We start from the raw sequence: 13,478 nt of genomic DNA on the forward strand, positions 1-13,478 counted from the left end.
ATCCATACATAGGGGGCCCTCTAGGTGCTTGCCTAGCAAAGTATTGATTGTTGGGGTTATCATTTCTAGACCTCTCATTCAAGGCATGAGCATATTCCATATCAAAGTTTCCTTCAGAAGAAGGGCCATAGTCCACAAAAGACACATTATGAACCAATGGACAAGCATTGGGGAAATGACCATAATCTTGGCAATTATTACAAAAAGAAGTGCCCGGAGGCATTGTATCATAGGAAATCACCTTGCTCTTCCCCTTAGTGAGAAGAGTGGTCGAAGGTGGTGGAATTGTAGATGATGATGGTGGTTGGCTTGTTACTCTTCCCGCAAATGGTGATGGTGGTTGGCTTGGCGTGCTTTCAAGTTTCTCCAACCTCGAGCTAAGCTTCTCAATGATCCTAGCTTGCTCCAAAGCATAAACCGATCCTTTACCATCATCATTCCTTCCCTTGCCATCATAGTCCCTTGCACCAACGTGCCAAGCTTGATAATTTTGGACCACATCCTCAATTATCTCCTCAATTTGATCCTTGGTTTTGTCCATGATGGCACCTCCCACGCCCGCATCTAGACTTGTCTTTGAACTTGGGCTCAACCCCAAGTAGAAGGTTTGAAGCAACAACCACTTAGGGATCCCATGGTGAGGGCACTCCCTTTGGTACTCTTTAAAACGGTCCCAAGCTTCAAAAAGTGATTCATCCCTCTTTTGCTCAAAGGATTGAATCTTGTGGCGATATTCCGCCGTCTTTCCATGGGATTAGAACTTGCTCAAAAAGGCGCTAGTCACTTCATTCCAAGTGCGAAGTGAATTTGGCTTGACCTCCTTGTCAAGCCAATCGCTAGCATGCCCAAGGAGAGAGAAACGAAACAATGTCAACCTCACCTAGTCCGATGTCACACCATTGTGTTTGATTGTGTCACAATAGTGCTCGAATTGTTTAAGGTGCTCGTGGGGTGACTCGTTGCTCTTCCCACAAAAAGGATAGCTTTCAACCAACACTAGAGGAAAAAACATCATAAGTTGCCCTTAAAAGTGGCTTATAAGTTGCCCTTCATAAGTGCCACCAATGGGGGGGTCACTTTTGTAAAATTATCAAAAGTTGCCCTTAAGGGCAACTTATAATCTTATAAGTTGCCCTTGTTTGCAACAAGGGCGACTTATGTGAAACTTATGTGAAACTTACTGTAAGAGTCACGAATAACTACAAGCCTGGTCTATTTATTACACTGAGGGTAGTTCACAATCGTTGAAGTAAATAGCCCACTTGTCTCGAACTTCATCCAACTCCTCTTTGGTAAAGGGCCCCTCCCTTGGAGTTTGGAAAACTTTTAAAAGAACACCGTACATGCAAACCAATAAATTAAATTAAGTTTCATATGCGAAAACAAAAATTATATTGTTCGCTAAAACAACTTTCTGAGTGTACTAAGATTCATTTCAAATTCTTTATGCACATCTAAGGCTCATTTGGCTCGATATAGGTCATTTTTGGCCCAAAATTGCATTTTCGATCCCAACTACCAACAAACGAACCTATTTCCATATTATAAACCTTTTTAATGATTCATATGATTAGTTATATGTTTATGAAACTCATTTCAAGTTCGTTATGCACACCTAAGGGTCATTTGGGTCGATATAGGTCATTTATGGCCAAAAATGGCATTTTCGATCCCAACTACCAACAAACGAACCTATTTCCATATTCTAAACGTTTTTAATGATTCATATGATTAGTTATATGATTATAAGACTCATTTCAAATTCATTATGCACGCCTATGGTTCATTTGGGTCGATGTAGGTCATTTATGGTCAAAAATGGCATTTTCGATCCCAACTACCAACAAACAAACCTATATCCATATTCTAAATGTTTTTCATGATTCTTATGATTAATTATATTATTATAAGACTCATTTCAACTTCGTTATGCATGCATAAGGGTCATTTGGGTCGATATAGTTCATTTATGGCCAAAAATGGCATTTTCGATCCCAACTACCAACAAACGAACTTATATTCAAATTATAAACCTTTTTAATGATTCATATGATTAGTTATATGTTTATGAAACTCATTTCAAGTTCGTTATGCACGCCTAGGGGTCATTTGGGTCGATATAGGTCATTTATGGCCAAAAATGGCATTTTCGATCCCAACTACCAACAAACGAACCTATTTCCATATTCTAAATCTTTTTCATGATTCATATGATTAGTTATATGTTTATAAGACTCATTTCAAGTTCGTTATTCACGCCTATAGGTCATTTGGGTCCATATAGGTCATTTATGGTCAAAAATGGTATTTTTGAACCCAACTACCAACAAACGAACCTCTTTCCACATTCTAACCCCTTTCATGATTTATATGATTAATCAGATGATTATAAGACTCATTTCAAGTTCGTTATGCACGCCTATGGGTCATTTGGATCGATATAGGTCATTTATGGCCAAAAATGGCATTTTCGATCCCAACTACCAACAAACAAACCTATTTCCATATTCTAAACGTTTTTTATGATTCATATGATTAGTTATATGATTATTAGACTCATTTCAAGTTTTTTATGCATGCCTATGGGTCATTTGGGTCGATATAGGTCATTTATGGCCAAAAATGGCATTTTCGATCCCAACTACCAACAAACGAACCTATTTCCATATTCTAAACGTTTTTCATGATTTATATGATTAGTTATATATTTATTAAACTCATTTCAAGTTCTTTATGCAAATCTAAGGCTCATTTGGCTCGATATAGGTCATATTTGGCCAAAAATGGCATTTTCAATTCCAAATATCAACAAATGAACATCCTAGAAAGTTTGCATCCTATTGAGGCAAAACAGCCTTTTCCTAATGCCTCAAAAGCTTCACCAGGGAAACTGGAAATCATATACATCTACCAAGCTAAATACTTATTTAAAGCAAACAGACATGAAAGTAAAATACAAGAAAAGGGTTTCACACATTCATATTTTGATCTTCAGAGTTAATAATGTATTCCCTTTGTCTGCATCTAGTAGTAACATGGCTGGTTCAAAATTACACAAGCATAGAAATAGTCCTAAATGATGAACGGTTGAAGTGTAATAACTGTAATGATTAGCAGCTGAACATATCAATTTTTGATGTGTTCAGCAGCTGATCTGCTGCTGCTGATCTGCTGTTGAACAGATCAGAAACTGATCTGTTCAGCTGCTGAATACATCAGTTTCTGATCTGTTCAATTGCTGATCTGCAGCTGCTGATCTGCAACTGAACATATCAGAAACTGATCTGTTCAGCAGCTGATCTGCTGCCAGGCTGCCATAAGTCCCTCGACATTAAATTAAACTCAAGATGGTTCCCAGGCTGCACGTCAGACTAAACCAGCAAGACACAATACTGGTGCCAAAGTTTTTAGATTCTTTTGTCTCTAAGATTTTAGAAACCTATCAAACAACTACCAATTAATTAGAGCCTAGTCGTGTCCTTATATATCATTTTACATATTTAAAAAACTAACAGCTAGTAAATTACAAATTTTACGTAACACAAAAAAAAAAATTAAACAACTATCACTAAATCTAATAGCCAGAACAATTAGCCAGCAGTTAGTTGCCAAATAGGCAGCCATCTTCACTCAATCTGAACGGGAGAATATACAAAATTATCCCAGTGTAACGTGATGGAGAATTTATGTGAATCTCTTTCTTAACACAAAATACTTTGGTTGTAAAATTATCCCAATTCACAACAATAATGATTTTCTTTTTAGTGATTTAAGATTAGTTTAGGTGTTCTTACATCATGCTTTAGTGTTGGTTGTATTATATGAGACCTTAAGCTATACTTTTATCATGTTATGGTTGATTCTCGATTGATCTACTACTGCTCTACTGATCTACTAATTTGCTGTGCAGCAGCAATATGTTGACTAATAGTCTTACAAGTTTTTTAGGCTCAATTGATTAATAAAATCTTACCTTTTACGCCCCAAAAAAACAAAATAAATCATCCTAGGAAGGTAATAAGTAGTCTTTTTTTTTCTTTTTTGGCAAATTGTAGTCTTTTCAAAGTGTAGGAACTCAAGATAGGCAAGTGTTAGCCTCGTCACACTACCCCTCCACTATTCTCTACCTCCCACTAAGATATACTTCATCCGTTCTTATTTACATGACACAATTGGGTTATGTACACTATTCACACAAACTCATTTCACTTCCTTTTGTGATTTATACAAAAACATAATTGTGTGGGGTCTTATTAGATTCGTCTCAATAAATATTTTTTAAATATAACTTTTTATAATTTTTTCTTATCCATAATTGAAGACTTGAAATCCTGCATTGGCAAACGTACCTAAATAATTGTGTCATTTAAAAAAGAACGAAGTAAGTATATATTAAAAAAATCATTAAAAAATTCTGGAGCATGATACCAAAATATATTTTATTACGATCCTTTCCTGCTCGATCTTCACCTTAAGTTTAAATGTCTGTTGTTTAACATGTAAGCATCTAAAAGAATTCTTTTCTGAGTTACCTTATCATAGAGAAATTAAGGAATAAGATTTTATTTCACGATCAACTAACTAGCAAACTATAAAACTGGAGGAATATGAGTTCCTCCTACAATCAGCGAATTATTAGGCATCCTTTCCTGTTGTACCAGGTTCATCGATATAACTATTCAAATTCAAAGAACTTATGTAGTTATGCAAGTTTTTACCAAGATTCACAAGTAGATATTTGATAGTTACCCCTGTTAAAATATTGTGCCGCTATGCCTAGATTTCAGCAACAACTTCCTCACTTGTTAAAGATCCCAAATATTGCAATAAATTTCGTACGTTATGCTAATATAGAATTGTGTAAGTTGTTCAAGCTTGCGGTTCTGAAAAAACTTGCAGCGCCCTTTACCACTGGACTCAATCTCCTCACTATTTCTCTTGCCTCCTGTGAAGCTAAGACTGCTGAGCTTGAGCTGTCGCTTGCCATTTTGTTAGTTGTACCATCCTCGTCCAAGGCGCTATCAGCTTCCCTACAGGCAAATAAGGACAATGATAACACACACAGAGAGATATACCCGCAAGAAATTATTTACTTGTAAAGCAATCTCATAAAATCAACAGATGCTTGTGTGTGTTTGTGTTTTGTCTCAAGGATAGCAAAATGTCAAAACAGCTAGAGGTATCATAACTGCTAAAAAATGTTAAAAGTATATATCCCAAATACTTAAGCCATCATTTCTCCCTTGCTCGGAATCAGAACACATCCAAGAAATTGAAATGTGCATTTGCCGCACAGGGAGAGGCTTTATCTTTATACTTATTTATCACCCAGAAAACAAATGTGAGCTAAACATATAGTAATACAGCCTAATGTTATTTAGTCAGCAAAAGCTTGAGACTTGCTGGAAGCTCGCAGTAAACAATATGCCCATATATTTGCTGCTAAACCTCAATAACGGATTACATAAGTCATCTCTCCCACTATGATTATGCTTGTCAGGATGCTGGCTTGAGCATCTGTAAATTGATTTGGAAAGGGGATGGAACAATTGACTTCTTTGAACAATTTAAGGTAGACTATGCAAATCTACTGAGATGTTATTGAAATTAAACTTTACAAGAAGGGCAAAGCAAAATTAACCTGATCGTGATACACTGGCCAGAAAGCCGCAACGAAAACCACCACCACCGCCAGCCCCATCAGCAAAAGCCGTCCAAAAGGTGTAGAATTAGCTAATAAATTGGCGAATTGAGAAATTTAATCCACGATATTAAAGAATTAAAATACAAAAATAGATGGAAATAGACCTATTGAGAATCGACGTCGGCGGTATGAGGTTTGATGTGGAGATGAAGGTCTGGAGGAAATCTGTTGAGGATGATACAGTAGTCGCCATAAACGGCTTCTGCAGATATAGAGTTCGGGGGAGAATTTTGAGTGTGGGCGAGCCGCAAAGCAACGAGAAGAAAAGGGGAGCAGCGAGAAGAGAAGGGGAGAAATATCTGATTTCAGTACAAAAGATTTACTTTTTATTTTTTTTGTTTTACTTTTTGTCAATTAAAAGATTCTCTTGTTAGATAAGGGCAGCTTTTAAATTTTTATTTTTTTGTAACCATTATAAGTTGCTCTTGTGGTATAAGGGAAACTTTTGATTAGCAACTTATAAGGTTTTTTCCTCTAGTGCAAGTTGATCAAAGAGGGTTTGATCTCGAAGTTGTTAGCACTAGTTATGGGTGCTTGGATACGGCATGTTGCTTCAAATGCCCCCGGTATTCCCAAATTCTTAACCGGGACAGCCATAGTCTCAAAATCTTGCTCACTCTCTTCTTGTTCCACACCAACACTCAAGGATTCAAACCGGTTGTGGCTTGATGACCTAGTTCGAACACGCCTTAGTCTCCTTAGTGTCCTCTCCAATTCAAGGTTAAGAGGATGGAGGGTCCTTTGACGAGCACGACCCCTATCAAGCATACAAACTCAAGAAAACCGTGAGTATTGCCAAGGAAAAGAAAGCTAAGCAAGAATGCAATGTTTTTGTATTTTCTAATGATAAACTAGTCTCAACTAAACTCAATAACAACGACCGTTCCCCGACAACGGCGCCATTTTGATAGGGTGTTTTTCCGTCGATTAATAGAAATTCACCTCACCAAACAAAATTTATAAAACCACTAAACTAACCGGCTATATTGCTATAGCGGCAACTATAGGGATCGTCCAATAGAAACGGTGGTTATCGAGTTTAGATATCAAGCTAGTTCGAACAAGAGTTTGATTGAATTATAACTAGGAAACTAAAGCTAACGATTAAACGAAATTGAATCAATAAATGGGAAATCTAGGGAGTCGGGGATAGCCTAGGGAAATTGGGGGAAATGAACTAAGCACTTAAGTAATCATGATCATGTAAGGACTTGGTGTATAGGCAAATAGCATCAAATGACGAACCCGCCACCTCTCGGATGGGGAACGCGAAGCGTCTAATCTACGGAAGAGCTTTCGCCTAATCCTAGACTAAACAAACTTGCATATAATAGGCACCACTATTCACATACACAAGTTTGGCTCACAATGTCTTGCCAAACCTAACCTATGCAATCCAATTAAATCTAATCAAATAGCATTTGCAACTACCACTCAATTAGGCATGGATATCCTATCACCAAATCATCTTTAATTACAACAATCAATCAACATTAAATCATCAATTTCCCCTAATCAAACCCCTATATTCTCCCCTTTCCCTAACCTAAGACTACTCACTACACATGATAGAAATTAGGGAATTCATGGATTCTAAGCAAGCAATCATGAAATTGAATGAGTAGAAAGAAGGAATAAAGGAATTCAATTGCAAACTAAAATCAACAACTAGAAAATTGAGAATTAATGGAACTAAAATCAAAGGAAAAAAAATTTCAAGAAGTTGAAGAACAATCAAAGAACATTGACAAAATAGCATGAAAAAATACTAAGAACTTGAATTAAATTGCAAGGAAAAGAGAAGAGTTGAAGAAATTACATATTTGAAGCTTGAAATCAATGAGTACCTCTCTCTAGAACACTAACTTGAAGAGCAAACCTTCTAAAACTTCATAGTTTTCTATTTCTCAAATTAATTGTTTAATAAAAATAATAAAAATTCTATTTATACAAACCCCTAAAAAGTAGAAATTTAAACTCGAATAAGTCAGCCCGCGCAGCCTTGCGATCGAGCAGACCCAGATGCGACAGCATCAGTGCGAGCGGGCCCTGATTCCGTGCGAACGTGTTTAGCGACGACTCTTCTTCTTTGATCTGGCAAACGAGCTGTAAATCCATGCGATCGCACGGTCCTGACTTAGCCAATCCTTCAACATTCTTCAAAATTCTTCATGTGCTCGCACGGAAATTGAGTGCGAGCTCACCAAAAACCCGTGCGAGCGGGCTCAAATGTGGTGCGATCGCACGAAATCCCAAATAGTTCTTGCATCATTTTTTCGATTTCGTGCAACCACACATTCCTGGAGCACGAGCGCACGAGCCTGATTGACTTTGAAGCCAAGACTGCTGACCCGTGTGAACACACAGAATTCCTGTGCGATCACACGGGCTTGATTCGAGCAAACCTCAACTCTTTTCCATCATTTTCCAACATTTTACCTGAAAAGTGCATAGATGGAATAAGGGGATAAGAATGCAACAAAACTATCAAAAAGCGTAATAAAACTTTATAAAATCCTAAGCCTAGAGCGACATAAATGCCGCTCATCAACAACAAAATGCAAGGTTACATCACGCTTAACAAAGATAATTTCTTAGACAAAACGATCTTAAGTTCCCTTAAATTAACTTTAAAGCAAAGTGACCACCATACAAAGTAGGAATTCAATTTTTCCTAAATTCAAACCCACATAGTCTAAACTAGGGTATTTTTCGAAAATGTTGTGCTACGTACTTGAATAATTTCTAAAGCTCGTGGAATAAGCATCTCGTTCCCTTGCCCGGATCTCACCCATCCGTTTCGAAGATTCGAGTCTTATCCTAATTGAGTCATTTACGGCCTTTCCAAACAAGACCCTAAACAATATTTGGTGGCGACTCCTACAAAGTAAAAAAATACGAAGGTTTCTAAAACAACCGCCCCCGTAGGGGAAAATCTAAAAAACACCCCTACAGTTACCTTTATCAAGTTTCTTATATTTTTCAGATGGCTTTTAATTACTTATCTGTTTCATCTGTTTTAGAATGGTTTGCACCCCCTTTGTCCAGCCAGTTGCAGCAAGAACAGAAGGTGGCTTTTGATGTCAATGATCTGTCTCAATCCTTGTGCTTGTGTAAGTTCAACTTTTCTAGCACAAAATTATTGAGCTAATTCTACTTGGATTTCCTGGTTAACATAAATGTAAATACATATTCAGCGAAATTGAAAATTCATCAGTGCAAATAAATTTAGCTTTTCTAATTGTATGATACTATTATGCATAAGGCAAGACAGACAGGTGATCGACTAAATCCATAACTGCAGGATAGACAAGTTTCTTGCTTCGTGGATCTTTTTTTGCAGAGTCGTATGTTGCCACAAAGTTGGGCGATGAACTATCACGACTGTTCATTCTGCCGTTAGGCCGGTCGTGTTTAATTTCTCTAAACTTAGCCATGATTTTTTTATTTTATGTTTTTCCCTTTTGGATCACTTATGAATTGTGTATTAGGGATTTCTATGTATCAATGTATGTAACCTACGTCAAGTAATTAGTTGTGTTTCTTATCATCTACGGAGTAGTGTATTTATGCTTTCAACTATTTCTATAGAGTAATTAAGCTTGTGATTTGCATAGCGTTTCGGGAGATAGTTTTGCATATATTGGGGGAACGGGACCCCCAGTCAGGGGAGGGGTGTCTAAAGATGGGTCTGACACTCATTGTGACGCGGCAGCTAGCCGGCCTGCTGCCGCGAGTTTTGTGCAGCACTTGTTGAATGGCGCTCACGAAGTCAATCCTAAGCACGATAATGGCAGGATGGTAGAGTCTTTGTCAGAAGATCCCGACTCACCTATGAAAGGACGCACCCTGGAGAAGGAGAGTCGCCATGTAAAAGAGGAACGTTCAGGAAGATGGACGAGACGAACTTCACAGAAGAATAATGAGGCCCAGGGCCATCACTCTCTCAAGACTCCTAGAAGACAGCATGAGAGTGTCATCCTGAGAAAGAATGGCCGCGGCACTGATGAGAAAAGAAGGCGAAGGAGGTCGTCCTCTAGGGGCTCCTTTATATTCAACACGGCTCTTGAAAACATCCTCCTTGCTGAGGGACCGAGCCTGGGAATAGAACCGTCCCCCCGACGACTGACCACCTCCAGCCAACAGGCCCCTTTCTGTGCTTTCCACAACGATGAAGGACATGACACCCAAAATTGTCGGATGTTGAGAAAGATATTAAGTGACCACGCGGCTGAAGGACACCTCCGCCAGTACATCCATTTAAAGGACGCGGACAAAGAAATGAGCCTCACCTTTAAGAAGTACTCAGACGAAAGAGTTATGGTAATATCAGGGGAAATAGCTGCAGGAGAACCATGTAAGGAAGGACGGAAAATAGGCCCATCTTATCTTCGCCCTTCACAGATGAATCTACCCTCGGTAGAAATTTCCAAAGACGATTACAGAAGGGCGGCAGCACCATATGATGATGACCCTATGGTTATAAAGATTAAGGTGGCTAACCTCAAGGTGAAGAGAGTACTGGTGGACACGGGGAGCTCGTCCGAGATAATCAGTCTGCAATGTCTACGGAAATTAAAACACGATCCTGAAGCCATAGAAAAAGTGTACGGGCCCTTGGTAGGATTCGGAGGGAGCATCGTTCGTCCAATCGGCTCCATCTTACTCCCGGCCTCTATTGGAGTTCCCCCAGTGACCAAAGAAGGCGTCATCCGGTTTGTAATTGTAGCAAACCTCACCACATTCAACATCATACTCAGTCGTCCAACACTCAACGACCTAAGAGCTGTGATCGTTCCTCATTTACTACTGGTCAAATTTGTTGGAAGTAACGGACGCGTTGGGTCTCTCTATGGAAATCAACAGTTGGCCAGGGATTGTTACTTATCGACATTGGAGCCAACGGCCTGGGGAGCCTCTCCAAAGGGAAAAGAGCAAGCTAAACCTCTGACAACCCGTCGTAAAACCCGGGAGACACCAACGGAGCACAATGCAGAAAGACGACCTGAACCAGTGGGAGCACACTATGCTATAATCCTGGACTTAGAAGACCCGTCCCGAACGGTTCCCATTGGGATTCACCCTGACGACCCCATGTCAGCAGCATTAGTGCAACTACTCCGAGAATACAAGGAAATATTTGCCTTCACGGTAGAAGAGATGCCAGGCATTGATCCGGCGGTAGCCGTGCATAACCTAAATGTAGATAGCGCTATAAAGCCAGTGCGCCAGAAGAAGAGGAATCATGGAGAAGCAAGAAATTTGGCCGCCGCTGCTGAGGTTAAAAAACTAATGGATGCAGGCTTCATACGTCCATGTCGGTACCCCGACTAGGTAGCTAACGTAGTACTGGTACCCAAGCCCAATGGGACATGGAGGATGTGTGTTGATTACACCGATCTCAACAAAGCTTGCCCCAAGGACAGTTTCCCACTGCCAAAGATAGACTGACTCGTCGACTCAACGGCCGGACATGCCATGATGAGCTTCATGGACGCCTACTCCGGATTCCACCAGATCCCATTGTGGCCCGAAGATCAAGAGAAGACGTCATTTGTCACGGAACAAGGATTGTACTGCTACAAAGTAATGCCGTTCGGTTTAAAAAATGCCCCAGCCACCTTCCAACGGTTGGTGAAGCAGCTGGGGAGGAATATAGAAGCCTATATCGACGATATGATTGTAAAAAGCAAACAAAAGATGGATCACCTCGACGATTTGCGAGAAACCTATGAGACCCTCAGGACATACCAAATGAGGCTCAATCCCAAGAAGTGCATATTCGGGATATCCTCTGGCAAGTTCCTTGGTTTCTTGATCGACGAAAGGGGCATTGAAGCAAATCCGGACAAGGTGCAGGCGGTCATCAATACGACGTCGCCAAGGACGGTCAAAGATGTGCAACGCCTAACTGGACGTCTTGCCGCCTTGGGGCGATTTTTATCTAGAGCTGGAGATAGGTGTCATTACTTTTTCAGTACCGTCAAAAAGGGCACCCAGTTTAAGTGGACGTCGCAGGCAGAGGTCGCCTTCCTTCGTCTAAAAGAACACCTGTATACTTTGCCACGACTGGTCAGCCCTCTCTCAGGAGAAGTCTTGTATCTGTACCTTGCCATCTCAGAGTACGCACTAAGTGCCGTCTTGCTTACAGAAAGGGATGGGACGCAACTACCTGTCTACTTTGTCAGCCAGATGCTGCAGAATGCCGAACTCAAATATCCAACAGTTGAAAAGTTCGGCTTCGCTCTGTTCTTGGCTAGTAAGAAGCTTCGTCCATATTTCCTGGCTCATCGGCTGATAGTCTACACGGATCAACCGCTAAAGCGGTCGTTCACCAATCTAGAAGCGTCCGGAAGAATGCTCAATTGGGCAATTGAGCTTAACGCATTTTATATTTCGTATGAGCCGCAGAAGGCAATAAAGGGACAGGAATTTCCTGATTTCATTGCGGAACTGACCAAGCCACCCTATTTGAGGAATGAGAAAACCTAGTGGATAGTTCATGTTGACGGCTCTGCCACCCAAAATGGGTCAGGAGCCGGCATTATCTGCGAATCACCAGAAGGGGATATCTATGAATATGCAATGCGTTTTAACTTTCAGGCATCAAACAACGAAGCTGAATACGAAGCCCTGATATGTGCAATTCATATGAGCAAAGTAGCAGGGGCGGCAGACGTCCTGGTTTTATCTGACTCATAGTTAATCGTCAGTCAAGTAAAAGGAAAATATGAGGCCAAGGATGACGCCATGATAAAATATCTGGAAAAGATCCGTCAGGAAGTTCAGCAGCTGTCTAACTTTGATATACAACATATACCCCGGTCTGAAAACAACAAAGCAGACGCTCTGTCCAAACTAGCAAGCTCAGCGTCTTGTGATATGCCGCGTCTTGTGTTTTGGGAAGTAAAGCAGCTCAAAAGCATTGACACCTCGAGGAAAGATATCCTAGACCGAACAGCCACCTAGATGGACGACATTGTTAATTTCAAAATGAATGGAGTACTCCCTGATGATCCCAAGCAGGCAGAAAAATTACAAAGAAAAAGTACTTGGTTTGAGATATGGAATGGGACTTATTAAGTCCCTATACGACGGCACCAGGAGGATTGCGTTTGTAATAGTTGCCGTCGACTATTTCACTAAATGGGTAGAAGCTGAAGCTTTAAAAAACACTAAGGCACAAGATGTGAGAGCATTCATCTGGAAAAATATCATCACAAGATTTGGCGTGCCTCGGTCTATTGTCTTTGACAACGGGCCACAATTCAAGACTCCCAAATTGGAAGATTGATTGGCTGACCATGGTATCACAGCATGTTTTGCATCAGTAGGACGCCCCTAAGCTAACGGACAAGTAGAAGCATTCAACAAAATCATCTCTGATGGGATGAAAAAGAAGCTTGATGAGGCAAAGGGCTTATGGGCCGACGAGTTACCCAATGTTTTATGGTCTATACGGACCACGGCAAAAAACTCCACAGGAGAAACACCATTCTTGTTAGCTTATGGAGCTGAAGCCGTCCTACCCATTGAAATGTGTGTACCAAATCTGCGCGTCATGTTGTTTAATGAAGATGCCAATTGGGAAATGATGAAGGCGGCCTTGGATTTCTTACCAGAAACGAGAGGAAACGCGGCTCTACGACAGCAGCTATACAAACTCCGAATGACGAGGGAGTACAACAAAAGGGTTTCTAGAAGAATACTAAAAGTCAGAGATTTTGTGCTTAGAAAAATGGAAGCCGTCGGACGCGCCAATGAACAACGGAAA

The 13,478-nt window shown here is 40.2% G+C and overlaps 1 non-coding gene across 1 annotated transcript; it reads left to right on the forward strand.

Annotated features, from left to right (window-relative positions):
* The first annotated feature begins 629 nt into the window (after positions 1-629).
* Positions 630-732, forward strand: LOC130464583 (small nucleolar RNA R71). The gene has a single exon (XR_008924973.1). It is a non-coding gene; the product is annotated as a small nucleolar RNA R71 (small nucleolar RNA).
* The last annotated feature ends 12,746 nt before the right edge of the window (positions 733-13,478 follow it).

The sequence above is a fragment of the Spinacia oleracea genome, chromosome 6 (assembly GCF_020520425.1).
Source record: "Spinacia oleracea cultivar Varoflay chromosome 6, BTI_SOV_V1, whole genome shotgun sequence".
NCBI lineage: Eukaryota > Viridiplantae > Streptophyta > Magnoliopsida > Caryophyllales > Amaranthaceae > Spinacia > Spinacia oleracea.